Source organism: Pan paniscus, chromosome 17 (assembly GCF_029289425.2).
Source record: "Pan paniscus chromosome 17, NHGRI_mPanPan1-v2.0_pri, whole genome shotgun sequence".
Classification (NCBI taxonomy): domain Eukaryota; kingdom Metazoa; phylum Chordata; class Mammalia; order Primates; family Hominidae; genus Pan; species Pan paniscus.
In genome coordinates, this window is record NC_073266.2 from 68,076,963 (window position 1) to 68,103,649 (window position 26,687).

General features: G+C 42.8%; 1 protein-coding gene and 1 long non-coding RNA gene across 7 annotated transcripts in view; one reads left to right on the top strand and one right to left on the bottom strand.

Annotated features, from left to right (window-relative positions):
- Window positions 1-1,234: 1,234 nt before the first annotated feature.
- LOC117976797 (uncharacterized) lies at window positions 1,235-6,398 on the bottom strand. Its single transcript, XR_008621882.2, has 3 exons — window positions 5,811-6,398; window positions 5,423-5,473; window positions 1,235-5,196 (listed from the first exon to the last, which is right to left on the bottom strand). It is a non-coding gene; the product is annotated as an uncharacterized LOC117976797 (long non-coding RNA).
- Window positions 6,399-7,531: 1,133 nt separating this feature from the next.
- The window catches only part of MAPK4 (mitogen-activated protein kinase 4), a 171,667-nt gene continuing 152,511 nt past the window's right edge, over window positions 7,532-26,687 (top strand). For 2 of the 6 annotated variants that reach the window (XM_003827219.3, XM_063597281.1), the window contains exon 1: window positions 7,919-8,076. The gene's annotated coding sequence lies outside the window, so the exon portion shown is untranslated. Of the gene's footprint in view, window positions 7,677-7,916; window positions 8,077-8,374; window positions 8,593-26,687 lie in introns of those variants that run through there. The other 4 variants (XM_055102781.1, XM_034943718.4, XM_055102783.2 and 1 more) reach the window with 4 other exon arrangements.

Here is a 26,687-nt window from a genome sequence, read left to right on the forward strand (position 1 = left end):
ACCCAATTATAAACAAGACCTAAGGCCACTCTAGGCAAGGGTTAAGTCATGTACCCCCTACACTTAAAAAAAAACTATGTACTGCCACAAAGTTTCTTCTCTTTCTCTATCAGCTAAACAAGCACCAGCCTCAAGACAAGCAATGTTGAAACAACTGCAGCTCACTGCCAGATGCTGACTGACATTCCCCCTACCATTCCACAAGCCATAATTACAGCTTTGATTGGATACAAGAGTGATTTCAGTCATTTCATCCTGCTAAAAGACCACTGACCATAGACTGGTTCTGGCTGGTTTACACAGGCTGTGCACTGAGTGCCTTCATGTCCTCTGCTTTACCTTTTGATGTATAGTGACCAATTGTAATGCATTTAAATGTTAGGGCTCCACCTGAAAGTGAACATGGGCTGACCGTAATAGACATGTTTCATTACTACACATGCATGTATCCCCTCTTCATGAGTATTCATAGCTCCTTCTATAACCTGTTGAACATGTATGCTTGGCCAACCTGTTCAGTTTAAATCCTTATTCCATCTCACCCTCCCTCAAAGTGCCTGCTTTTGGTCTTTGCTGGAGGCTACACTTCTCAGCCTGTCAGAATGGCCAGCCTGTGTCAGGATGGCCAGTGTAATTCACACTTTCTTGGAGAATTCAAGGACAATCCCACTAATTGACAGGCAGCAAATAGCTGACATACTAGAGTGTTCTATAAAAACAAATGACACTGACTGACATGCAAGTATACACTCCTAATAAATTCACCAATCCTTGCTTTCCTTCTGGGTACACACATTTCCTGGCCACTAGATAGCTTTTATGAGGACTCAGGTTTGTTCAAATTCTTTTTCCAAAGAAATGGAACTTCCTAAAAGATTTTAGGTTGTTATATTCTTGAATTGGTTGAGCAAAATGTGTCTTCTGGTCTTTGATAGTTGACTGAATGTGCTGGTGAAATAACTGAAATTCATTGTGCTTTCACTAAAGACTCGTGAGTGTGTCCGTGTGTTATTTATATTAAAAGTATTTAAAAACGCATTTGTATTTAATCTACCCAGTAATAATTTTTATTGTTTTCCCATGAAAATTACACAAGCAAGACTAACCATAAGAAATGCCATTACTAGTAAAATTTCTGATGCATAGACAGAGGCTGCCTTGGATGTGTGCTAAGGCTCATAGAATACAGACGATACAGTAATTTTAAGATGATGGTCTTCATAGAGCCAGAAACAATTTATTTTCAATTTTTGAAGTGAAAATTATTTCATCACTTAGAAACACATTTTTAAATGTCCCTTGAGGTTTTTTAGTTCATGTAAACAACAACAACAACAACCATGTGTTGCTCATTTGAATTATAGCAGTATATTTCTCATCTGGCATTGGGAGAGTGAGGGATTGGAGATAGTGATCCAATTCCACATTTACTGAGTGCTGATGGAGTTGGTATGAGACTGCTTTCCATATCTGTGCAACCCACATCCATGCTGAGAAAAGCTGGGGCCATGAACATGCTGACTTAGGGATAGGGAGGTGAGGCAGGACAGGAAGAGAACAAATAGACTAAGTTTAAAAGTTAGAACTGTGAATCTTTGTTCAGCGGGTTATAACCATCAGGGTGTAAATATATAACACTGTTCTAAGCATGTAGTAAGCACTAGATAATTAAGTGACTAGGACAAATATTAGATTAATTGTCTTCTAGGCTTCTGGATGTCAGGGACCATACTAGCTTGGCATGATGGTTGTTTGGGAATCTAAAACAATAATGTATACTCAATGATTTGGGAATTGAAGGATGAAGTTCATAGACCACTCTGAGGCTGTTTAGCTCAATTAGATACCAACAAGACACAGGCAGTAAGTTTTATGTCCATAAAGATATGGGCTATTCATCAAACCATGGATTACTTTTATAAGCATGAGCCACTGTTGGTGATAAAGAAAAACTCAAGCAACAGGATAAGGGGGAAAACTCAGAATATATTCTAATAACAGGATATTGTTTGTATGAGAGGAACAGGACATTTTAGCAGGTCAGGTGATGAATTAAAACAACTTGGAGAAATGAACAAAAGAATCATTGGACTCTTTGGACTCTCAGGGAGAAATGACAAAAGAGTCAGACCTCAGTTAAATTCAAGTTTCTACACAGAGCACATGAAGGGAGGAAGTAGGGTACTGAATCTCAAATGTTTTTTGATCATGGGTCATAATTTAAAAACCATTTAATGGTGTGACCTATGGCATATATACACACAAACGTATATATCTGAAATTGTAATGGCATAAGTGATACTCTTATCATTTACAATGAACTCTGCTATTTTCTATTCTATTCTATTCCATCATTTCAAGAATACCAGCACTATCTACCTAATTGATTTCACAGACCATAATGGGTTATGATCTGTAGTTTGAAAAACACAGGGCTGGGTAAACACCAAGGGTAGGAAAATGTACTTAAAACTCTGGTGAGGACTTATCTATTATGGGTTGAAAGAAGAGACTGCTGGGTTGGGCCAACCCAGTCAAGAAACTTGTGGGAAGTAAGCAGGCTGAGAGGTCTGCACTGCCTGTGGGAGTCAGGTGAGAGTCAAGATCTGCCCCAGGTGACCACTGGATACTGGTCACCTGGGTTAACTTGCTTTGAAGACATGCCAGAATTTCTACCCAAACCTATAAGACATTGAGCATTTTGAGGGCTACAGAGGAAGATGGGGGGATTGGTATCTGGTATCACCGAGTGATGCTAGTTACAAAGGATCCTGGACAATGCTACCTTGATGCATGGTTACAATCTTTGCAGATTTTACAGAGGAAGTAATTTACACAGTAGGGACTCAACTCTTCCCTGCTCAAAATGTTGAAAGAGCTTCTCATGATACTTAGGATAAAGGTCAAAACACTTGTGATGGGCTACAAACCCCTTGCACGGCTTGTGCCCTGCCTCTCTCTCCACCTGCTCTCCCCACCATCTATCCTACCCTGTAGCCTGTGAGACACTTTCAAACTTTCCAAACTTTTCCTTATTGTCCCTCATACTGTTCCCTCTACTTGAGCCACTCTTCCTCTGTTCTTCAACCAATTTAATTTTTACTCCCACACGAAACCTTTCCTGATTCCCCAGATGAGAGTAGGTCCCCTTGTTAGACCCTTCACACAGGAAAATCACTTATTTGTGTAAGCATGTATTTAATATCTCTCTCTCTTATTAGACTATGAGCTCTGTGAAAGCAGAGACTATGTCTGACAAAAGATAAAAACATCTACTTTAAATTTCTTATCAGGAAACTGCATTTCATTTTCTTTGATAATATTTAGAATATCTTCTGAATCTATGCTTATATCACCTTTTAATTGATAATATTAATTTTTTCTTTCTCTTTTCCTTAACCAGGCTTCTGAGGAGTTTACCTATTTCATTGTTCTTTTTAAACACCAGATTTTGGGTTTATTTATTCTTTTTACTATTTTTAGCAACACCACTACATTCTCCTATTAGTTCTAATAGTTCTTCTAAAAGAATTAGAGTCTTAAGGTTTTTAGTTGTGCAATTACAGCATTTACAATGACAAATTTCTTTCTTCCTTTTCCATATTTGTATCTACTATTTCATTTTCATGTCTTACTGCTTTATTTTAGTCTCTAAAACAATGTTAATAATAGTGGTGATAGGAGGCATCTCTGTTGTATTCCTGAATTTGGTGGCTTTAGTACAGCTCCACTTTGTGTGCTGTTTGCTGTGTTGTTTTTAGTAGTTAGCATTTATTGTTCCTTGAAGGACCAGTAAGGTTGGATGAAATCCAGAAGCATCCTGGGAGTCACACAAAAAAATAACTATTTCAGGAGAAAGGAGTGATTGACTACATCAAATGCTGGATAGGTCAAGTAAGATAAAGCCTGAGAACTGATCATTAGATTTAAAAACATAGAGGTCTGTGATGACCTTGACCAGAGTAGTTTGCATGGAGTGATGATTGGAATGGGTTAGACAGAGGATGCGGGGAGAGGAGGTAGAGACCGGGAGAGGAGGCAAGTTCTGTTTTGCCAGGAGATGTTGTAAAGGGGAGAAGAGAGTTGAGGCAGCAGCTGGAGGAGAATGGGGTCAAAAGAGTATTTTTGTTTTGTTTTGTTTTTTAAAGATGGGAGACATTAAACTATATTTGAAAGTTACTGCTTAGGACCCGGCATTAAGGTAAAACTGGTGATCAAACAGAGACAGCCATGTTATAGAGAGATGTGCTTACAAAAGTGAGAGGAGCGAGATCTTGTACACAAGTGGAGGGTGACTTTTTTTTTTTTTCTTGAGACAGAATCTTGCTCTGTTGCCCAGGCTGGAGTACAGTGGCGGGATCTCAGCTCACTGCAACCTCCGCCTCCCAGGCTCAAACGATTCTCCTGCCTCAGCCTCCTGAGTAACTGGGACTATAGATGTGCGCCACCACGCCTGGCTAATTTTTTATATTTTAGTAGAGACATGTTGCCCATGTTGCCTAGGCTGGTCTTGAACTGCTGAGCTCATGCAATCTGCCCACCTCGGCCTCCCAAAGTGCTAGGATTACAGGTGTGAGCCACTGGGCCCAGCCAGAAAGAGGCCTCGTGCAGTATTCAGCCCTCTTGCCCTTCTGCCTTATGCCATATGAGGACACAGCATTCCTCCCCTCCAGAGGATGCAGCCATGAAGTGCCATCTTGGAAGCAGATACCTGACCCTCACCAGAGACCAATCCTGCCATTGCCTTGATCTTGGATTCCCAGCCTCCAGAACTGAGGGAAATACATTTCTGTTTATTATAAATTACCCAGTCTTGGGTATTCTGTTATAACAGCACAAACATATTAAGACAAGGAGGGAAGGCAGACTATGAGAGACAGGGACAGATGCTGGTAAGTGGGCCACTGTAGTCACCTATTGTTTCTTTTTCTCCACGGACGTATAGCTTTCCTAGGTGATTCTCATAAGCGTGCAAGTGTGGAATCACTCGTCTATAGCTAGAACCAAGCAACTTACACAGCTTATCACTTCCTTCAATCAAGTTGATCCTGCATCTTGGATCTTATCTCTCTTGTGATGAGGAAAGCTGTTTCCAGAAGAAAGAATGAAGAAAGTGTGATTTCAAATTCCTAGGCCCTAGATCCCACTCTATAACAGCCCAGGCTGGTCTCATCTTCATAGCTGGACAGGCTGGACCTATGAGAAAAGAGAGGGAGGAAAGGAAAGGGAGAGGGAGAAGGAGAGGGAGGGAGGAATAGAAAGAGAGAGAAAGAGGTAGATAAATAGAGACAAGGAGAAAAAACATCAGTCCTCTCCCAAGAAAGAAGCAACCCAAGAGATAGAAGGGCACCTGGCTGCTCAGGGTATCCCCTCATCTAGAAGCCATGGTATAGTGGGTTCCTCAAACATGGCCAGTGCTTACCCCCGGAAGAGAGGCCACATGCAAAGTCATTGGCCCCGATGCCAACTCCTCCTGGGAACAGAAAGGGTGGGGTCAGGAATCTGTTTAATCACCTAAGTTGCTTCCCTCCTCTACCTAGATCTGGGTCAAAAACAGGTGCCATGGGAGACAAATTTAGCCAGCAGAATATTTTTGAAAATTATACTGAAATACCCTAAGCAAGGCAGACAGGGCACTTTTTTGCTCTGTGCAGCACCCCTTGCCCCCATATCCTCCAGGGCTACTGTAGATGTGGGCACCCCTGGCCTAGCTACTGAGTTACAGCTTCTGGTGTCTAGTCACAGGCAGTAAGGAAATGCTGGCTCATTTTTTTTTTCCTCCCAGAAAAAAAGTCTTCAAACAGAATGACCTGGTGAACTTCCCAACTCCAGAATTCTGTGCAGTTATTTTCTAGTGACTGACACCGACTTCAGCCAGCTGTTTCTTTAGAAGTCTTCCCTATGGAGTAAAAATAAGAAATGACTTGTTTCCTGATAGCAGCAAGGAGAACAGAACACCACTTTACCTGACAGTGGAGAGCCCCAGACAGATACTCGCTTCCTGTTCATTCCCCTGCCATTGTACGGTAATGGGCACTGATATTAAACATGCATATTTCACAGTCTCTTGTCCCGCGATTTGGAGGATGGCCATTCACTATGTATGAACCACTCACTCATGCTCATCACACAGAGAAAATTACATTTTCCCAGTTGCCAAATGGAAGAGATAAATTATCTCACGTGGACAAGCACATTGCTCTTAAGAGCAGCTTCCAGACCTAAGATAAACAGATTAAAAAAAAAACAAAAACACGCTGGAGGGGGACTCTGAGCTTTCCAGGTGTTGGTGGGGGTCAGTCTCTTCATTCGGACTCGCCAGATCCTCACTCTGCAGTTAGTGGGCTTAAAGTGGCGGGACATTTGCCCTTCTGTTTCTTTTGGATTAAATGAGCAGCCTTGGGGCCTCTTATTCTTCCTTCATAGAAGAGATGTTATAAAAATGAATAAATCAACACAAAACATTTCATATTTATGCCTACTTGCTGAATTGATACTACTTGTAATGAAAATCAAGGAAGCAAAATGTTAAAATGTTCTCTTTGGGGAAGACACATTGGAATGTCTTACCACAGTGTACACACACTCGCTTGTTACACACTCCTTCCTTATCCTTAACTATTCTCTGAGGTTAATGAAGGTCCTGATAACTGCAGTCTCTAACTTAGCATATCATCCTAAACCTACTACCTGCACACATAGGAGTCGCAGCGCAACTATGTACTAATGGCAGCCAACACTCATTACCCTTCATACCACCATCACTGTGCAAACCCTTAGTGCATTTTCCAATATGATCCCACAATCCTTCATTTTTATGTTTTGCCCACGCTAAAATTCGACAGCGAATTCTTGCAACAATTATTAAGCGTCTGGAATTGTATTAGGGTCTGGGGGTAGAGGTGGGGGACGAAGCGGGAATAACCGCAGTACACAGCAGACCCTATGAAAGTGCCAAAACGCAGGTCTCACTCGGAAGGCTTTGGGAGTTGGGAGAGGAGAAGGCTCATGGGCAGCTAAAGCCACCAGTGACCTCATTATGCAATATTTAGGTTATCAGACTTTTCTATGCCTAGAAAAGCAGCGCCTCAACCATTCCAACGGGACGCACCGCGTTCAGTGACGACCCTCATCGGTGCCCACAGCTCTGGGCTCGCTGAAGGCACCACAGAAGCACCAGTTATTACCAGTGTTAGGGTCCAGTGGCTTCTTCTGTCCCTTTCCTCTGGATCCCAAAGTGTTGGTTCTCTTTTGTTAGTTTTATTCCGGTCATGCCAACGAGCACAGATTCACAGCCCAGGCGGCCCGCTCGGAATCCCAGGCCGGCTGGGGACCGGTGCACTTCGGCTGCGCGCCCCCTCGACCCTCGGCCCAGTGCCCCTTCCCGCGCGCGCGGGTCTCCCCGGTTCCAGAGCCCACCGGTCCCCGCCGGCTCCTTCTCCCCACCCACCCTCCCACCGGGCCCCCGGCGGCTGCAGCCGCGCGGGGCTGGCGGGGCGGCGACCGGGCTCAGGCGGATCCCCGCTTCCCGCCTTCTCGGCGCCCCCTCCCTCCCGGACGGAGTCCGAGGATCCCCCACCCCCGGCGGGCGTGAGGAAGGGCTTCTGAGTCACTGGAGCTCGACCGCGTGTGCCCCGGGAAGGCCAGGCTACCCGGGACGGGGCTCGGCTCCCCAGGTGAGCTCGTCTCCGCGGGACTGGGTCCGGGAAGGCCCCGGGACCGCGCGGCTGAGCGGCCTGGAGGCTGCGGGAGGGCAGAGCAGGGCGCGCGGGAGACTGCCGCCCCCGGGAGCCCAGGGCCCGGCTCCCCAGCGCCACCGCCGCAGCAGGTGGGGGCCCAGTGGGCGGGGGCGGGGCCCGGCTCTGGGCGGAGCCGAGGCGGCGGCGGCGCAGGCGGGGGCCGGGGCCGGGGCGGGAGCCGGAGCCCGAGCTGGAGCAGCGAGCCGGGCTGTCGGGGCGACCGCGGGAGCTCGCCGTGCGCCGTGGCTGGGACCGGCCTGGCCGAGCGCGCCGGCGCCGCGGCCGCAGACAAAGGGCGGCTCGCGCCCGGGCCGCCACGCTCTCGGGCTCTGCCTCGGTAAGTGGCTCCCCTCCGCTGGCTTTCTCCTCCCGCCGCCTGCGCCTCTCGGAGTTCGGCGGGCTCCGGAGAAGCGGGGAAGAGATGAGACTTCCCCGCCCGCACTGCCTCCCCACCTTACCCTAACAATAAGCCCCCCAGGCCAAGCCACTGCCAAACTAGCGAGTTTCCGAGCGGCGGGGGTCTCCCGCGGGACCCGCCCGGCTGCCCTGGGTGAGCTCCTCGCCTGCAGACCGCGCGCCGGTGCTGTCCTGGACCCGTTTGGGATGGGAGGTTGCCGCTGGGCTCCCCGCGTTGTGTTTAGGGGAGGAGGACGCAGGGGCCGGGCGCCGCTAGGGGACCCCACCCCCGGGGACAGTCCCGAGCGCTTGGGGTCGCCGAGGGGCGGTTCACACTGCGAGTTCAGATTCGGATCGCAGTCCCGATTATCCTCCCCTCCAGCCTCTCCCTTCCTCGTTGAAGGGTTAGTACAGCGTCCTCTCCCCTCGCCACCCGACAGAGGCGCCCACACTGGCGGTAGGTAGCCCCTGGGAGAGGGGGAGTGGGGGGACCCCGCCGCTTTCCCCGCTGGGCGACCCAGAGCCCCAGCCTGCCGGAGAGGGCAGCGGCTCGGGTTTGACATCCCAGCTGGGTCCCGGGCCGGCTCCCCGAGCCTCCTCCCGGGTTGCTCTCTATCAGGAAAGCAATCAGAAGTCAGGCCGGCTTTTGCTTTTGTTCTGCCAGCTACTCTACGGAATCGTAGGTGAAGCCGGGGTGGGCGGATGCCCCGGGAGGGGGCTGTGGCGGGAGTTCCAGGTGCGTCCCCGAAATGACCATTGGAGGCGGCGGCTGTTTCCCGCCCCTGGGTGGGGAATGGATTCCGATCGCTAATCGATACCCTGGAGCCAGCAGTGGGTCAGCAGCGTCCCGACAGAGCGCAGCGGCCGCGTACTGTCACGCGCCTCTCCAGCACTCTCGAAAGCACTACCTCGAGACGTGCATTTCCATTCATGGATCTGTGCCTGGGGGTTGATTAATGTCACCCCTGCCTGGGTTGAGGAGTGTCCGCAACTGCTCAGTAGCCATTTACTGAGAGGTTACTGTGTGCAAGGCAGCTATCTTAAATAACCTTAATGTAAAATATACTTATTGAGCACCTACTATGTGAAAAGCAGGTATACTACAGACTTTTCAATTGAATGGATATGTATTGAGCACCTACCCCGTGCGAAGGTGAAGCGTCATGACGTTCTCAATGTAACAGATATTTATTGAGTACCTACTATGTTCAAGATAGCTATGCTATGACCTTATTGTAATATGTATTTACTGAGCACCTACTAAATACTAAAGGCTTTTTTGCTGAAGGGTTGCCCAGTGTACTTTTGGGGTACGGATAGAAACAAGGGAGAGAAAATATAATATCTTCTGAACCTCGAGTCTTCAACTCCTTTAGTGACCTGCGTTTTAACCTTTCCAAACCGCTTGTGTGGTGTATGAAGGGCTAGTCTTCTACACTTGAGGGTACACTTCTATGCTTGAGGGTTTGTCAGACAGGAGCAGGGCTGAATAGTAAAAAGTCTTGCTCTGGAACCTCTTTCCAATTCAGTTTCCTTGCATTAGAAAAGTCAGTTTCTTTGCATAAAGCACCATGGAGTTATCACAGGGAATCAAAGGGCAATAAGGCAAAGCCCTAATGCTCAAAGGGACAGAGAATCCATGCTGGAGACAGACAAAAAGACACCTCCCTTTTAATGCTACTGTCATACCGTGCTTAAACGGCTATTGTGGGAATACTCAGTGCTTTAAACTAAATAACAAAGCAACCTTGGATCATCTGATCCAGAAGTTCTAGACAACTGACCTAACTCCTAGAATTCTGCTTTTGAGCAGTGAGGGATTAATTGTAATTTTTCTTCATGTCAGAAATTAATTGCATGTATTTTTCAATTACTAAAAAAAAGCAAACAAATAGAAATTAGTGATTTGTATTAATCCAGAACCTAATCTGCTTTAACTCAATTACTCCAGATGCGTGAATCTACTGTTGGGTTGGTTGCAAGTTGACTCAAATTCGTTGTTTCACTTTTGCTGCAGGTTAAAAGTCTGCCTCTTACAAACCCTGGCTATATCACCCTCTTGTTTCTAACTAAACAAGATTTTCTCAAATAAACTTCATTCTGCATTTTGGACAATAAAAAAAAAAAAAGACACCTCCTAAACAAGGAAGGAACCAATAGAGGAAGGGAGAGGGAAGCATGAAGACAGGGTCAGCTGAACCTTCCAGCCCCTCACTCCAAACTGATACCAGTGATGTTGGGGTGAGAGAGTCTAAGTCCCATCATTGCCCATGGCTGGGGCCCTAGGACTGGAATTAAATAGTTTTCCTGCTAAGAGATTTGATGAATCTGTTACTCTGATAATCTTAGGATCTTGAGATGCACTGGAATATCCAGACTGGCGAGAAAATCATATCCATTAGCAAATATTTGAGTATTTACAATGCAATATAGGCATTTATCAGGGAAATGTAGTCTAAGACGTAGTCTTTGTCTTAAAGAACTCTGGTTCATGAGATAAACATGTAAAATGACAACTTGGGCAGCATATATGAAAAGCCAGGAGCAAATTCCTCCTGGAATTTGACATAAAAAATATTCTCACCACATGGAACTGTGGTTTTTCTCTTATCAGACATTGAGAACTCTCTACGTGCTTTGTATGTTTATCTTTTTGCCTTGGCCTCTAGAAATTCCTGGTAATGGCTTTATCCCAGCTTCTTGGTACAATGATTTTTTTCTCCCTAAATTATTTCTGAGACCTCTCTTTTAAATTCTTTATAAAAAACTATATTACAGGATTTTTGTTGTGAACTTGAAAGCCTCTCTGAAATCTTTTCTGTAAGTAAGCCCGTTATGAAAGATACATAGAAAATATGGTAAGTATTAGATGAATGTGCTCATAAGAAAAGGGGGAAAAACTATCAGGAATTTACAGAGAAAACAAACGGGCTTTGCAAGATGAAATAGGATTCAGATGGGCAAAGACAACTAACAAAGACTTTCCTCCCAAATTGAGGGACATAGCGTTGGCAAAGGTGTCAAGGAAAACAAACCGAATTTAGAGTACTTTAGGTATTTGATAGATCTTCCTCTGGAATAGTTTCCATTCACTCAACACACGAGTGCTGCTGGAACATTTTACTGTGTCAAGGACTAGGCTAGGTGTCAGGTGGGGGGCATCACCCAGAACTAATTGAGGTTCAGCATGATCCCACAGCTGTCAAGGACCTTTGTCTCCTGTCCTGGCTGTGGGGTAGCACTGCCCTGCATCTCAGCCATTCTTTCAAGCATTCCTGGAGTTTTTTCACCTGAGCTGAACTTGACTGTAATCTTCTTCAAGGCCAAGAATGTGACTTTTTTTTTCTCTCTGCATCCCTCCCTCCTTGCAGGTTCAGGCAGAAAGAGTCGGTAGGGTAGGTGACACTTATTTCAGTGACCTCTATTGCCCATTTCATCACTCCTTCCTGGCCTCATCAGGGCCTGCTATGCTCTCTTCCTCTCCATCATTTTCAGCTGTTCAGAGCCTTTCACTGTATGCAAACTGGTCTCAGGGGAAAACCAATCTGTCATCAGTCACTTTCTCTTAAATATGAATGTAGGTCACTGTGTTCTCTCTTCCAGGGGTCTTTGCACTTTAAGCCTCATTATGGAATGAAAGGCTGTGTTCACCATGAGACAATGTCAGGCACAGACAAGTGGGTGTTGGAGGTAATTGGGGAGGCAAAGTGACTTTCTTGGTGCTCCTGAAACCACCACCCCCTCACGTAGCCAGTCTTGGCAAGGGTCCTTGCAGTCCCATGATTCTTGAAAGTCTAGAGGCTTCATTGCTGTTTATCATGGTGCAGTGGTTGAAGTCAGATAGTGGCTCTCTGTGAGCCACCTGTCAGCTTGGCCCTCATACATTTCACTCCAAAGTTTAAAGCTTTATCGTTTGCAGGGAGAATCCTTGCTTCCTTACCTATATGTGCCCATTATTTTAAGGCAGCTATTCTCAACCTGGGCACTATTGATGTTATGGGCCAGATAATTTTTTGTTATGGGGAGCTGTCCTGTGCATTACAGGGTGCTTAACAGCATCCCTGGCCTCTACCTCCTAGATGCCAGGAGCACTAAACACCAGCCTGCTCCCCAAGTTGTGACAACCCAAAATGTCTCCAGCCATTGCCAGGTATCCCCTAGGAAACAAAATCACTGCTGCTTGACAACCACTGTTCTAAGGGTTATTGGTTATTATGTATCATGCCATATAAGAGAGGCCTTATCTAATGTAATTCAATTCTTTTCAATAAAGAGGAACTATTACATGTGTAATTAACATGGCAGAACTTTTCATATAAGTAATTTCATAAATTAGAATAAATATCCTTTTTTTCAGACCTGATATCCTAATCTGGTTATTATATTAAGTTCATCTTTTGAAGCATAAAGCCTCAAATTCTTCTTTTTCTAGTGTGGCTGATTTATATACCACAACTGTGGGTAGCAGAACCGCCATTACCCACAAGATCATCCCCGCCTGCTGCTTGGGCAGTGCCTGGTAACCACCAGTGGGGAAGGAAAATGGCAGAGGAGGATTCAGTTCTGGTGGACTTGATGCTTATGTAATTTGATGGGCCCTCTTTAAGGAAACGACAGAACGATAAGGGGAGCACATTGCTAGGACCCCTCCCAGGCCTTGGAAGGGTCCTGTGAGGACAAGTGATGGGCTCTGAATTTAAGTTTCATTGGCTTCTTGGGAAAGCAGTCTTTGGGAAAGGTTTTGAGGAATGACTGGACAGCTGTGTTTGCAAGAATAGGAAGCTAGTCCTACCTGTGACTGATAGGAGCTAAGAGAATGTTCTCAAAGTGTTGACTTAAATTGAGAGCACAGATCAAAACGGAATTGTTAAACCTAGGGTGACCTATACTTCTGTTAACATCTGCCCTCAAAAGTAAGAACTTCCATATCGTCAGCAGCCCCAGGTCCACATGAGCAGCATCATAGGTGAAATGAGGGGCAGGGATCGTTCCGGTTTAGCAGGAGGCTCTGCGTTCCACTAGTGGGTAGTAGTAACTTACTGCACCTTGTAAACGAGGTTGGTCAGTGCTGAAGTTACTGCCTCGGGAAATGAATGAAACTCTTTTTCAGGTCACTCTAATGGTATTTGAAGAGTTTATAACAGGAGTATGTTGATTCAAACTTTTCTTTTGGAATACCTGAGCCTGGGATGAGATGTCCTTGCATTAAAACAGGCCAGGCAGGAAACACTTGCCCCCTCATTTTGGGGGGCAAGTAATTTAAGTACAGTTGTGTGCTACATAATGACATTTCAGTCAATGAAGGGCTGCATGTGGGACTGTGAAACTGTAAGATTATAATACTGTATTTTTCCTGTACCTTTTCCATGTTTAGACATATTTAGGTGTACTGATACTGACCACTGTGATACAGTTGCCTACAGTGTTCAGTACAGTAAGCATGCTGTACAGAGTTGTAGTCTAGGAGCAATAGGCCATACCATATAGCCTAGGTATGTAGGCTATTCCATCTAGGTTTGTGTAAGTATGCTCTATGATGTTCCCATAACCAGGAAATTGACTAATGATGCAATTCTCAGATGGATCCCCACCATTAAGTGATGTATGACTGTATGACTTTAAGAACTTAAAATAATAAGGCTTTAAAAATGAAACTATAATTCAGACTTCTCATTAATTAATCTTTTTCCTTAGTTTAGATCACCTTAGCTTCAGTGAGGAAGACAGTGTTCTAATTGTTGCTTTAGTGTAGAAATGTTAAATATAAATGCCTGGCCCTGCACAAGACTGATCTGGCAATGTATCAATGTCTAGATTTAACAAAAATTAAAAATAAGAAATAAGAAACACTCTACATGAAGATTTGCTGTAGGAGGGATTTCTTTTAAAGCATTGCTAGTCTTTCATTTGTATTTAAACAGGTCTGATTTGTATAAATTTTTCAAGTTGAGACCTGTTTGGAGATCTTAGGTCAAATGTGCACACAGTCACAGAAATTAGACCTGAAAGAGATTTTAGGGGTTTCTGGCCAGCCCTGCTTGCCCATTGAATAATTGGAGAAACTGAGGCTGAGAGTGGTTAGATGGCTTGCCAAGGTCACACAGAGATCAGCTGGGAGGCTGGGGCAAGGAGCCAGGAGCTCACCCCATCCCCTTGACACTCAGTGCTGCTGGGATACCGTTCTTCTGTCTTCCTGGTTGTAGAGTGTGTTGGTGTAGGGAGACCAGGCAGGAAAAGGGTTTGATAACTTGTCTCATTTCCAGGGCACCTGATCCTCAAAGAACTACTCATTAATTCGAACTGATTACATCTATGCCAAAGGTGTGTGTAAACACAGGCAGTACTGAAACAATCACAGAAAAATTGAGACGGTTCAATTGGTGGAATGAGACTATTTTATAAAAACTTCCTTTATTGCTTTTTTTGTATCATCTTTACAGTAAATAACTAGAATAAAAACATTTATTTGTCTATTTAAAAAAGTAATATATATTCATTATGGAAGGTGGCAAGAAGAATAAACAAATCCTACCGGTGATCCTGTGATACTTTAATCCCATTCATATTTTGCTGTTTATTTTTAGTGTGTTTTTCAGCCCATTTTCAAGCTCATTTGAACAATTGAGACCATATTGTACATATAATTTTAATTTTTCTTGCTTTTTTATTAGAATAAACAATGTATGTGTTATTGTGAACATAATTTTTGTGAACATAATTTTTTTTTGTCTTTCCACAATGTCAGAGTTTTATTGATGCTTTTTTTTTTACTTTAAGTTCTGGGATACATGTGCAGAACATGCAGGTTTGTTACATAGGTATACACGTGCCATGGTGGTTTGCTGCACCCATCAACCTGTCATCTACATTAAGTATTTCTTCTAATGCTATCCCTCCCCTAACCCCCACTCCCTGACAGGCCCTGGTGTGTGATGTTCCCCTCCCTGTGTCCTTGTGTTCTCATTGTTGTGAACATAATTTTTAACGTCTGCATAATTCAATCCTTAGAAGCTCGTTAATTTACCACAACATTTTGCTATTAGTGAACATTAAGTTTGGTCCTAATTTCTCCCTGCTGTGTCATTGCATGAGCAACCTTGTGTCTGTGCTTTTTCTACAATTTGGATTGTTTTCTTGGTATACATTCCAAAGAGTGAAATTACTGAGCCAAGGATGTGTGTGCATTGTGTTCAATGGCTTTACCAAAATGGTGTACCAGTTTACCTTACATTGATAGCATACTATAAATGATGAAATTTCACCACACCATTGATAACATGCTTGTTTTGTAATTACTTATGTGACAAAGTAAAGGTGTCTTTATTGCTTTCATTTACATTTTGCTTACCAACACGGCTAAACATTTTTCTATAGAATTTTTTATAGGACTTTGTGTGTGTGTGTGTGTGGTGTTTGTTGTTGTCGTTGTTGTTTTGGTGAATTATCTATTTGAGTGTAGTGTTTTAAAAAAAAAAAAATGACCTGTCATTTGTCAAAAGGAAAAACAATAACCTCTGATCTCATAGGTATAGTGGCCATTTTATAAAGAATTCCGGCTGGGCACAGTGGCTCACGCCTGTAATCCCAGCACTTTGGGAGGCTGAGGCAGGCGGATCATGAGGTCAGGCGATCGAGACCATCCTGGCTAACACGGTGAAACCCCGTCTCTACTAAAAATACAAAAAATTAGCAGGGAATGGTGGCGGATGCCTGTAGTCCCAGCTACTCGGGAGGTGATGCAGGAGAATGGCATGAACCCAGGAGGTGGAGCTTGCAGTGAGCCGAGATCGGGCCACTGCACTCCAGCCTGGGTGACAGAGTGAGACTCCGTCTCAAAAAAAAAAAAAAAAAGAAAAAAAGAATTCCATACAACCCTCATGTTCCATGATTCCAACATCTTCAGTTCCATGTTTCAGGCTAAACATGTTGTTGATAGTCATAGAGCTGCTTGTTAGTTCCTGAAGCAAGCTTAGATGGAGAGATAGAGTGCTTTATCCTCTTAGTGGAAGCCAAATTACATCGAGCATTTGCTAAGTGCTTCTCAGGCCTTAATTCTTATTCTTACAACAGTCTCTGAAGTGGGTACTGTCACGTCTCTCCATTTATACATGAGGAGAGTGTTGCCTAGAAAAGTAAAATAACGTAACCACAGTCACATACACTTTTAATAACTGCTAACTACCTCTGGATCTTTGCTAACATGGCCTGCCTCAGTTATGTACTTGGTCTTGGAGGGAGTTAGGGTTAGGAATATTAGCAACTTCATCTGAACTCTACTGCCTATTTCTGGGAGACTTTGTGGTGCAAGTTAATTTTACTATCTTAGATTTCCTCACTCTATCTTCTGTATCTCTTACCCTCCCCTGTGTTTGCCATCCTTTTCTTTTAATCTCTCCAAGATACATTCTGAATAGTTTCTTCTGACCTGTCTTCCAAGTTACAATGTATCTCTTCAGCTGTATCTAATCTGTGGTTAAATCCATCATTTATTGCATTCTCAATTTTGATTACTGAATTTCCAGTCTAGAATTCTAGTTATTTTTCAAATCTGCAGTGTTACTTTTTATGGTTCTTGGTTCTTTATTGTAATTTTTATGTTGAGCTTTTAGCTGCATGAGCATAGTAATTATAATTGTTTTACATTCTGTATCTGGTAATTTTTCTATCTGGAATTCCTAAGCATCTTTTTTTCCTGTCTTTTGTTTGTTCTGGTTCTCATGCTGGTTCATATTTATGTTGTCATGTCTCCTTGTGTGCCTCATTATCTTTAAATGTGTGCTGGATATTGTTTTGAAAAAATATATGTAAGAATACCATGTGTCATTCATTTTAAGATGTACAGTGTTTTTATATTTTAGTCTCTGAAATCAGTATGTGTTTTATGTCATGAATTTTTACACTTCTAGTTGACAGCATTTTTTCTTTTTCACTGGTACATAAAATCATAGTGCTTCATATAATTAGTGATATTTAAAACTTCAGGACATTTGATAATTTGAGACTTTGGATAATCATGATAAAGATGACAAGAGTTCAAAAGAGAATTTTAATTAACTTCTTAAGGTTTTCTGGGGTATCAGCAATAGTGGGTCAATTTTGGGGCTTCAGATTTTCTAGATCACCCAGATGACATGAAGCCAGACTAGTTTACTTTTTGTTCTGTCTTACTTCTAGGGTCTATCAGAGGGTGTCCAAGGGAGAGAATACAGTCGTGGGTTCTTAGTTTCCATTTCTGGTTGGGCCAGTAAAGCCCCTTCCTCATCCTTGTTTTCCGCTTATCACTAAAGATAGAAACTAAAAACCATGGCTTCAGGCTGCTAAAAGCCTAAAACAAAACAGAACAACAGTAACAACAAAATAAGGTGGGTTAGACAAGCTTGGAGCTCTTTGGGGTCCTACTCTAAATGTAAAGCGGTTTACCAGGCCTCAGGGAGGCCCTGGCCTCTTGATTCCATGAGGCCGTCAATGCGCTGCTCAGCTTCCTAGCTTCCTATTTTGGATTGACAAGCCCAGCCCCTCCAACTGGGTAAAAGCAGCCCCTAGTACTGAGGCCCACACGTCTAGATCTCTTTCTTTTCTCACATCTTAAACCTGAAATTCCTCCCTATCTTGTTAGCTTTTTGATGCTTTTAGGAAGGTTTGTTGTTTGTTTGTTGTTAACCTCATCCAGCTTTCTTTGTTGTGTTCACTGGGAAAGTTGGCTCAAATTACCCAGTTCACTGCTGGCAGGAGGTGGGACCCAGTCAGATCATCTTAGAGACTGACAGGAGAGAAACACAAGTGACCAGCTGCTCTTTGCCTGACTGTGACTAGAGAACTTTATCTGCTTCCAACACAACACCCTGGTTGCAGCTGGAAAGCAGAAGTTGGGATGGATATATTTCCACTAACTGGACATAGCCACATGTAGATATATTTCCCTGCATAGATGAAACTAATTCCTCAGGCTGTTCCTAATAAGGCAGGTGATGTGGCTGAGAAGGCAGTCACAGGAGTGCTACCTGGAGCCCCATCTCAGACCTGCTTCTTCTCACCTACACTGTCCTGCAAAAGATGGGAATTTAGGACCAAGGGAAGTGTTGAGGCAGGAAGATGCTTTCTCTTTCAGCAGCTGTTAAGAAGTAAAAACTGTAGGCTGTATTTTAGCTGGGTAAGTTTCCTTCCATTCAAACTGGACCCCAAAATGTTCATGTTTAAGGCAGAACTTCTCTTCCATGGCCCAGACAATTCCTTGCAGAGGCTGGACCATCAGGTCCAGGCTCAGGAGTCAAGATAGCCTTTCCAGATGACTCTGCTTGATGCTAAGGTTTGGAGCTTTATGATAGTTTTTGGCTTTTAGAATGCTTTTCTGCATGCTCAACCACGTGTTCTCGGAATCAGCAGCCACATCTATTTTCCCCTTACCTTCCTCCAACTCTTCCCCCAACTTTCAAGAAGCCAGAGAAGTTTACAAAAAGCAAAGTGTATTTCCTGAGTTTGAAAAGGTTGGACAAAGGGAGCCTGAGTGGTGGGAACTTCTCATCCTCCACCTTACTAGAGCCTCCATTGGCTTTTGGGGTGTGGGAGTGGGGTGGTGGCGGCTTTTATTTTTATTTTTGAGTACCTTTTTCCCTGGAAATTTTAGAGCTGAGCTATCCTCTCAGAAAATCACTGTCTGCCCAGGGAACCATAGTCTCCTCCCTCACCCTTCAGGTGTGTAATCACTGGGTAAAGAGAAGGGAGGTGTGGGTGTGCCCCTCTAGAAAGGGCCCTGTCTTAGGGGGAGGTATCCCACTGACTTTCTGGAGACCACCGTATACCATGGAGCCTTTTATGTATTCCACAATAATTTACCCTGCGGATTTTTAATTTCACAATACTTCACACATAGGAAGGACTATAGATAAATTAGTCCACCATATTGCTAGAAATAGAAATCCTCCAATTCGATTTCAGTAACTGTCCATAAAAGAACAAATCTGTAACCCCACTCCCAGGTAATTCTAGATTGTGACCGAGCCTTTGGAAGAAATGATAAATGACTTAATTAATTTTGAAGAGGCAAATTTTCTGTTCTCCTAGAAAATGTGCCCTTCCATGATTATTTTTGGAGGCAGAATGGCCAGAAAGCCCTACCAGCCATAAGAATTTATGAACCACGACATTTGAAAACTTTCAGCCTGAGATGAAGTAAATTAATTCCTCTAGCATGATTCACTTTAGGTACAAGCCCAAATTTCTTTTATCAGTAACTTGGGCTCTTAAGGTGATTTTTCTAAAGAGATATAGTTATTTGAGACCCATCATGGCCATTTTCTGTATTTCTTTTGTCAAATTTTCCATTTATGTGGATTTGAGTTTTTTCCAGTTATTTCGAGACCATCTTGTCTGCTAATAAGAGATAATATGCTGCTTTTTCAATAACATATGTGAAAGCCACAGGGAGTTGAGACAAAGTTAGCTGAGCAAATTCCTGTACTTATCAGAGACCATGACATCACCTTCAGTATGTGGTGGGCTTTTTACCAAGTGTCCAGCACCTTTAAAGAACTCAGAATGGTAAAGTATTATAGCTCATTCAATAGAAAAAAGGAACAGAGAAGTTCAGAAATCTGAAATGATTTTATTTGTAAGAGGAGAATAAGGAAGATGATTACTGTAAATCACATAGGAAGAGGAGGTGAGAAATATGTAACAATGGTGTAACTATGGTGGATTGCTTTTAGCTTTCCAGATCAGAGGTGAGAAAATGAAAAATTTCTTATGAATTATTATGAAGTTTCAATACTTGCAGTGTAGGACTTGAAGAGGGCTTTAACGACCCAGCCATCTGCTGTGTAATAAAGCCAGTGAAATATGTGCCATCAAAATGACACAGAGAAGAACGTTAGGGTACACAGAGTAGGAGCGAGAGTTTTTTACACTATGAGTGAGAATATATCTAGTAAGTAGTTCTGGGTATGTTGTGGCCTGAATAACTGTCCATTTTTTTATACTTTACTATTTTCTTGAGCTGAATGGAGACTAAGGACAAAAGAAAGAAGACTCAGGTCATTATTAAGTTTGTTGGGTCTCTGCATGATTCCAAAGTGATAATGCTCTCAAGTTGAAGTACTTAGTTAAAAGCTCAAAGTCTTGTTTCCATATGTCTATACCTGCTGTCATTTTTCAAAAGTTATTCAGTGAATTTCTTAATACTGAAACCCCTCCCTTCTTATCAGGAGTCTTTCTTCTGAGATTCTCATAAGATTCTCAATCTTATGAAATGCATTTCTGAACTAGAGGCAGTAAAAAAAGTCCGTTGGCTTTTCTTTCCAGTTTATTCAGAGGCAAATCTCCAGAATCAAAAATCTATCCACCATTTACCTGCTGAATTTTCTCCCTTCATTAACCAACAAACAACAGTGTTTTGCTCTACAATTTGAGTTCAGGATTTGGCTTCTATAATATATTAAGTAACCTTCTAGTTTTCTCTTCCACCTCTGCTATTGATAAGAAATAATAATCACATTATTATTTAATTATCACCACCAAAAGCAACGTCAGATTTCAGTAATCTAAAACTATATTGCCTTAAACTTAGATTATTTGAAATAAGATCTTTCCTCTCCAGTAATGGATACCTAGAAAAGCAGGTGTATAGCTGTCTATACAGGGGACACACTCAGGAGCATGTACAGTTATGATTATGGGGCAGTCATAAGCTTTTTTCCTAGAAGGACACACAAGATATTGTTAGCAGTGATAAAGTAAGAAGTGATAGAGGATTGACGTGAGGGAAGGGATTTGTTAGTTTATATTTTACTATTTGATGTTTTAAATAAGCATATTTAATAAGTAAATAAGGAGAGAATTAAGAAGGTGGAGAAAAAAGAAGTCACTGTTTATAAGATCCTGTTGTGAATTTAACCTCTAGACCAGGGGTCCCCAACCCCTGGGCCACAGAACAAGTATTGGTCTGTGACCTGTTAGGAACCAGGCCGCACAGCAGGAGGAGAGCAGTGGGCAAGCCAGCAAAGCTTCATCTCTATTTACAGCCGCTCCCCATGGCTTGCATGACTGCCTGAGTCTGCCTCCTGTCAGAACAGTGGCGGCATTAGATTCTCATAGGAGCACAAACCCTATTGTGAACTGCACATGTGGGGGATCTAAGTTACATGCTCCTTATGAGAATCTAATGTCTGGTGATCTGTCACTGTCTCCCATCACCCCCAGATGGGACTGTCTAGTTACAGGAAAACAAGCTCAGGGCTCTCACTGATTCTACATCATGGTGAGTTGTATGCATCTCCCATACCCAGCCCTGTACACAGAAAAATTGTCTTCCATGAAATTGGTACCTGACGCCAAAAGGGTTGGGGACTACTGCTCTAGACTAATTTCTCATTAGAAATTCTGGTTTTTGTTAATCATCAGACCAAAATCTATAGGAACATATGGTCAATATAGGTCACATATATCCTCCATGGTTTTGTGTAACTTATATTCTGCAGCATTTTTTCAAGTCCTCTCATACCAATGTCTTCTTTGAGCCTCCTAGTGGCGCTGTCTGGTATTTTGAGCCAGTATTATATGATTTCCATTTTACAGAGGGGAAAACTGAAGCTACGGGAAGATGTGTGGCTTGTCTTAGATGATATAGTTACTACCTGCTTCCCTAGTATTCCAGGACTAGAAGCCACTTCTGATTCCACATTGGCGTTCTTTTATCCCTGGTAAAAAGAATTTTGCTCTTTATTCTAGACATTCTTTTTTTAAATACTCCAAGCTGCCTCCTCTCTGGTTTTGTGCCATTGCATCTATTTCATTCTGTCTTGAATCATAGTTAGATGATTGTTTTCCTCATTAATTTCAGCAATATAGGCTGTCTCTCTTTTTGTAGCCTTACTGTGTCTAGTACATTATGGCACATATATTCATTCCTTAGTCTTTTCTTTTATGGAATTGGATTTAAGGTATTTTCTCCCAAATAATTATACATTTCTAGGAAAACAAAAGGAATAAATGAAGCCCTTTCTACAAGACTAATGTCATTGTTCACAAGAGAATTAGAATCACATGTTGTTTGAGTTGGAAGAAAATCATCGAGAGTATTTATTCTCTTGTTTTACAAATGAGGAACCTGAAGATCAAATAACTTCTGAAGATCCCACAGGGAATTAGAGGTGACATGGTAGACAGAGCCCAGTTCTCCTCACTTCTAGCCGAGCCCTCCTTTTGCTGCAACAGTTATTACAGAGATTGACCATCAAGTTTTAGACGAATGGTCAATGCTGGCAAAAATCAGGTCACGCTAAATTAAAACTACAAATGTGAAGAGAGTTTTAAAACTCTCAAAAAGAAAAGGCTGTACTGAGCTTATTTTTCCAAGTTTTAATGAATGATTTTGTAGCTCTACCTCCTTTTAAAGCAAACCTGCTATATAAACATCAGCATTTCCACAAAGGAATTCGCAGTAGGAATCCTTGAGATGATAAGTATCCAAACCAGGTGCATTTGCAATAGAGAAAAATCACCCTCACTTGTTGGGTAAATCCAGGTGCACAACATCAATGTGAAAGGAGGGATTAATGGTAATTTTTACCTCACCTGCAGCCTTCTTAAAATAGGAGCTGTTTCTGACCTGGTGAGTGAACTCCTCCTTCAGCAAGGAGCAGAGGCCATGGATGCGCTGTCTAATATTCATGGGTTGGAAACCTAATTCCTAATGCAACAGTGTTGGGAAGTGGGGCCTTCGGGGAGGCGTTTAGGTCACGAGGGCTCTGTCCTCATGAATAGATTAATGCTGTCATAAAGTGACTTAATGGAAGAAGTTTGGTCCCTTTCTTGCCTTTCTGCCTTCTGCCATATGAGGACACAAAGTGTCCACCCCTCTGGAGGATGCAGGGTTCAAGGTGTCACCTTGGAAGCAGAGACTAGACCCTCACAAGACACTGAACCTGCCAGTTCCTTGATCTTGGATTTCCAAAACTGTGAGAAATAAATTTCTGTTCTTTGTAAATGACCCAATCTCAGGTATTCTGTCTTTGCAGCACAAATGGACTAAGACAACACCTCAGTTCCTAAATTCACTCCTAGGCACCTGAGTGCTCAAAAGCTATTCCCAGTTTTTAAACATGCTGAGAACAGAGAGCTGGAAAGGCTTATTTTTTATTTTTATTTTTTTCTGAAGTCACCCAAAGGAGAGACAGCAAAAGAAATTCCAAAGAGGGAGACACTGTCAAAAAGTGTAAGGCAAAGATTTCATGAGGAAGATGCCAAACGCAGTTGCAACAAAAACAAAAATTGACAAATGGAACCTGATTAAACTAAAGAACTCTGCACAGCAAAAGAAACTATCGACAGCAAACAGTCTACAAAATGGAGAAAATATTTGTAAACTATGCATCTGACAAAGGTCTATCAATAATATCCAGAATCTATTAGGAACTTAAATGAATCAACAAGCAAAAAAAAAAAAAAATTAAAAAGTTTGCAGAGGAGATGAACAGATACTTTTCAAAAGAAGACATACACATGGCAAACAAGCATATGAAAAAAATGCCAACATCACTATTCATTAGGAAATGCAAATCCAAAGCACAGTGAATTACCACCTCACACCAGTCAGAATGGCTATTATTAAAAAGTCAAAAAATAACAGATGCTGGTGAGGTTGTGGAGAAAAGGGAATGCTTATGCACTGCTGGTGGGAATTTAAATTAGTTCAGCCATTGTGGGAGACAGTTGGTGATTTCTCACAGAACTCAAAGCAGAATTACCATTTGACCTAGCAATCCTTTTTTTTTTTTTGGGTATATACCCAAAGGAATTTAAATCGTTCTTCCATAAAGACACATGCATACATATGTTCCTCGCAGTACTATTCACAATAGCAAAAAATGGGATCAACCTAAATGCCCATTAACAATGGGCTAGGTAAAGAAAACATGGTACATGTACACCGTGGAATACTATGCAGCCATAAGAAGAACAAGGAGATCATGTCCTTTGCAGCAACGTGGATGGAGCTGGAGGCCAATATCCTAAGTAAACTAACATAGGAACGGAAAACCAAATACTGCATGTTCACACATATAAGTGGGAGCCAAACATTGAGTACACATGGACACAAAGGAACAACAGACACTGGGGCGTGCTTGAGGATAGAGGGAGGGAAGAGGATGAGGATCCAAAAATTACCTCTCATGTTCTATGCTTATTATGTGGGTGGCAAAATAATCTGTACACCAAACTTCTGTGACATGCAATTTATTTATATAACAAACCTGCATATGTGCCCTGAACCTAAAATAAAAGTTAAAAAAATAAAAATTTCTACCAACATCTAATGTGAAAAAGGCATAATAGATTCCATTTTTAATTAAATGACATAATGAAATAACAAAGTGTCAGGTCTGTGGAAGTCCCTAGGACAGTATTTATTAATGAAGCAGTATAATGCAGTTTGTATGAAGCATATTCCTTTTATGCCAAGCCCTGCTCTGGATTCATAGGGTCCTAGGTGGCACCAATGCAAGTAGGCATAGTTGGAAAGGACCTCATGAGAATGGAGGTCTCTACAAATTCAATTCAGTTTAACAAATATTTCAGGTAGGTGCTGTAGGAGAGTTACAGTAAAAATTATAAGACAGACCCTGCTCTCCTGGAGCTTGGAGCTTGGAGCCTGCGCCATGCTTTCCAAACTTGTTTGCGCATTGGAATCACCTGGGGACCCTATAAAATATTGATGTCTGTGCCCATCCCACTGCCCTAGAGCTTGTGATCTGATTGTTCTGGGGTCTAGCATGAGGTTTGGAATTTTAAAAAGATGATTCTCAAGTGCAAACAAGTTTGGGAACCAATGGTATGTGTTGTCATTCTCAGCTTTGGCTGCGTTAGAATCACCTGGAGAGTGTGTGTGCCTGTTTGCATACACTCCCTATACACTGTATGCATGTGTGTATGAGGGCATGTGTTACACATTTGTGCCCAGGCTTCCGCCCTAGAGATTCTGATTTATATGGCGTGGGGTCCAGACATCAGTTTTATTTAAAACCCCAAATTAGGTGCATGTTAGAATCATCTGGGGTGTTTTTAAAATACTGATGTCTGGGTCTCACTCCAGAGACTAGGGTTTAATTGGTTTGGAGTCTAGTCTGGGAATCAGATTTTTTGTGAAGCTGCTTAGATGATTCAAATATACAGCCAAGATTGCAATCCCCTGTGTTAACCAGGAAAAACACCAGGATTACCTTGTGCAGGGTTACCTTGTGCACCGGGGTTACCCTGTGCTCAATAAAAATGGGAACACATGAAACAATAGAAGGGTTTATAAAAACGTTAGTGCTAAAACGTTGGGCATTTCTGGTTCTTTGGACATTTCCGTAGGCCTGAATATGTTATGCTGTGACTTGGATGAAGGGTAGGCAGCAAAACCTAATAAATTCAGCTCACGACCACAGCCTTCATTGTGGCTACCAGTAGAACTTTGAGCTGAAACTGACAGCCAAGATCTTCCTAATTGCCCTGTTCCTTGTATCTGCAGTGATAGGAGTGGCACATCTGCCTGTCATACTCCTGATGTAACTAACATTGTTATTTGGAGAAAAATAACCAGAAACTGGTTTCTGTAACATTAAGGTACTCCAGCCATAGATTTAGCCTTAGGTGAACTCTGTGTAGTTCAGCAAGTGTCGACTGAGCCTACCGACTGCCCAGGGTTCAACAGAGAGCTCCCTGGAGCACAGACTGCATGTGTTGCCTGGTTTCCTTTGTTCCCTAGGCAATTCCTGTTTAGTCCAAGGCGTAAGGGGAGGGGCTGTATTTCTGCATCTGGCCCCCAGGTGAATGCAGCTGTTTTAAACTGTGAGCGCTCAGCTATCCTGGAAAAGGGGAAGTGGCCAGAGAGTTCATTGAAGCTGCTCATTGAATGGAATCTGAGCCGCTTCTAATGGTCTTTGAAGGCTCCACAACAGTGGTTTTCAAACCTGAGTGTGCATCTGAATCACCTGGAACACTTGTTAAACTACAGATTGCTGGGGCAACCCTCAGAGTTTCCGATTCAGTAGGTATAGGATAGGGTCCAAGAATATGCATTTCTAATGCCTGTCCAGGTGATGCTGGTGGTGCTAGTCTGGGGACTACCATTTGAGAACCACTGGTCTAGGAGGAAGGACATAGTGATGGCAGATGGTGCCTGTTTGGTCAAGGAAAAGGAAATTATATGATTGCTGCAAATCTACCTAATGGTTACAAGATCAGGAATCAAAAGAACCTATTAGCAAACTATAAGATTGATAGATGGATATTTTGAAAAAATTATGAAACACCTAATGCATGCTAGGTATTGTGCAAGCTTTGCTGCTATAAGGAAGAGGAAGAGCCGTTACTACATGAAGTGGTTAGTCTTGGGGTGAGTAATGGACTGCTAAAAGGACACCACAGTACTGCTCCCATAATGCTCTGTAGAGGGAGCACCTGGGGCTTTCAGGGGACAAACATGGGCAGGAGGGAGTGTGACTCAGAGGAGGCTTCCAGGAGCACGTGATGTCTGGGAGGAATCTTGGAAGATGACCTGGTGTTTGCTAGGGG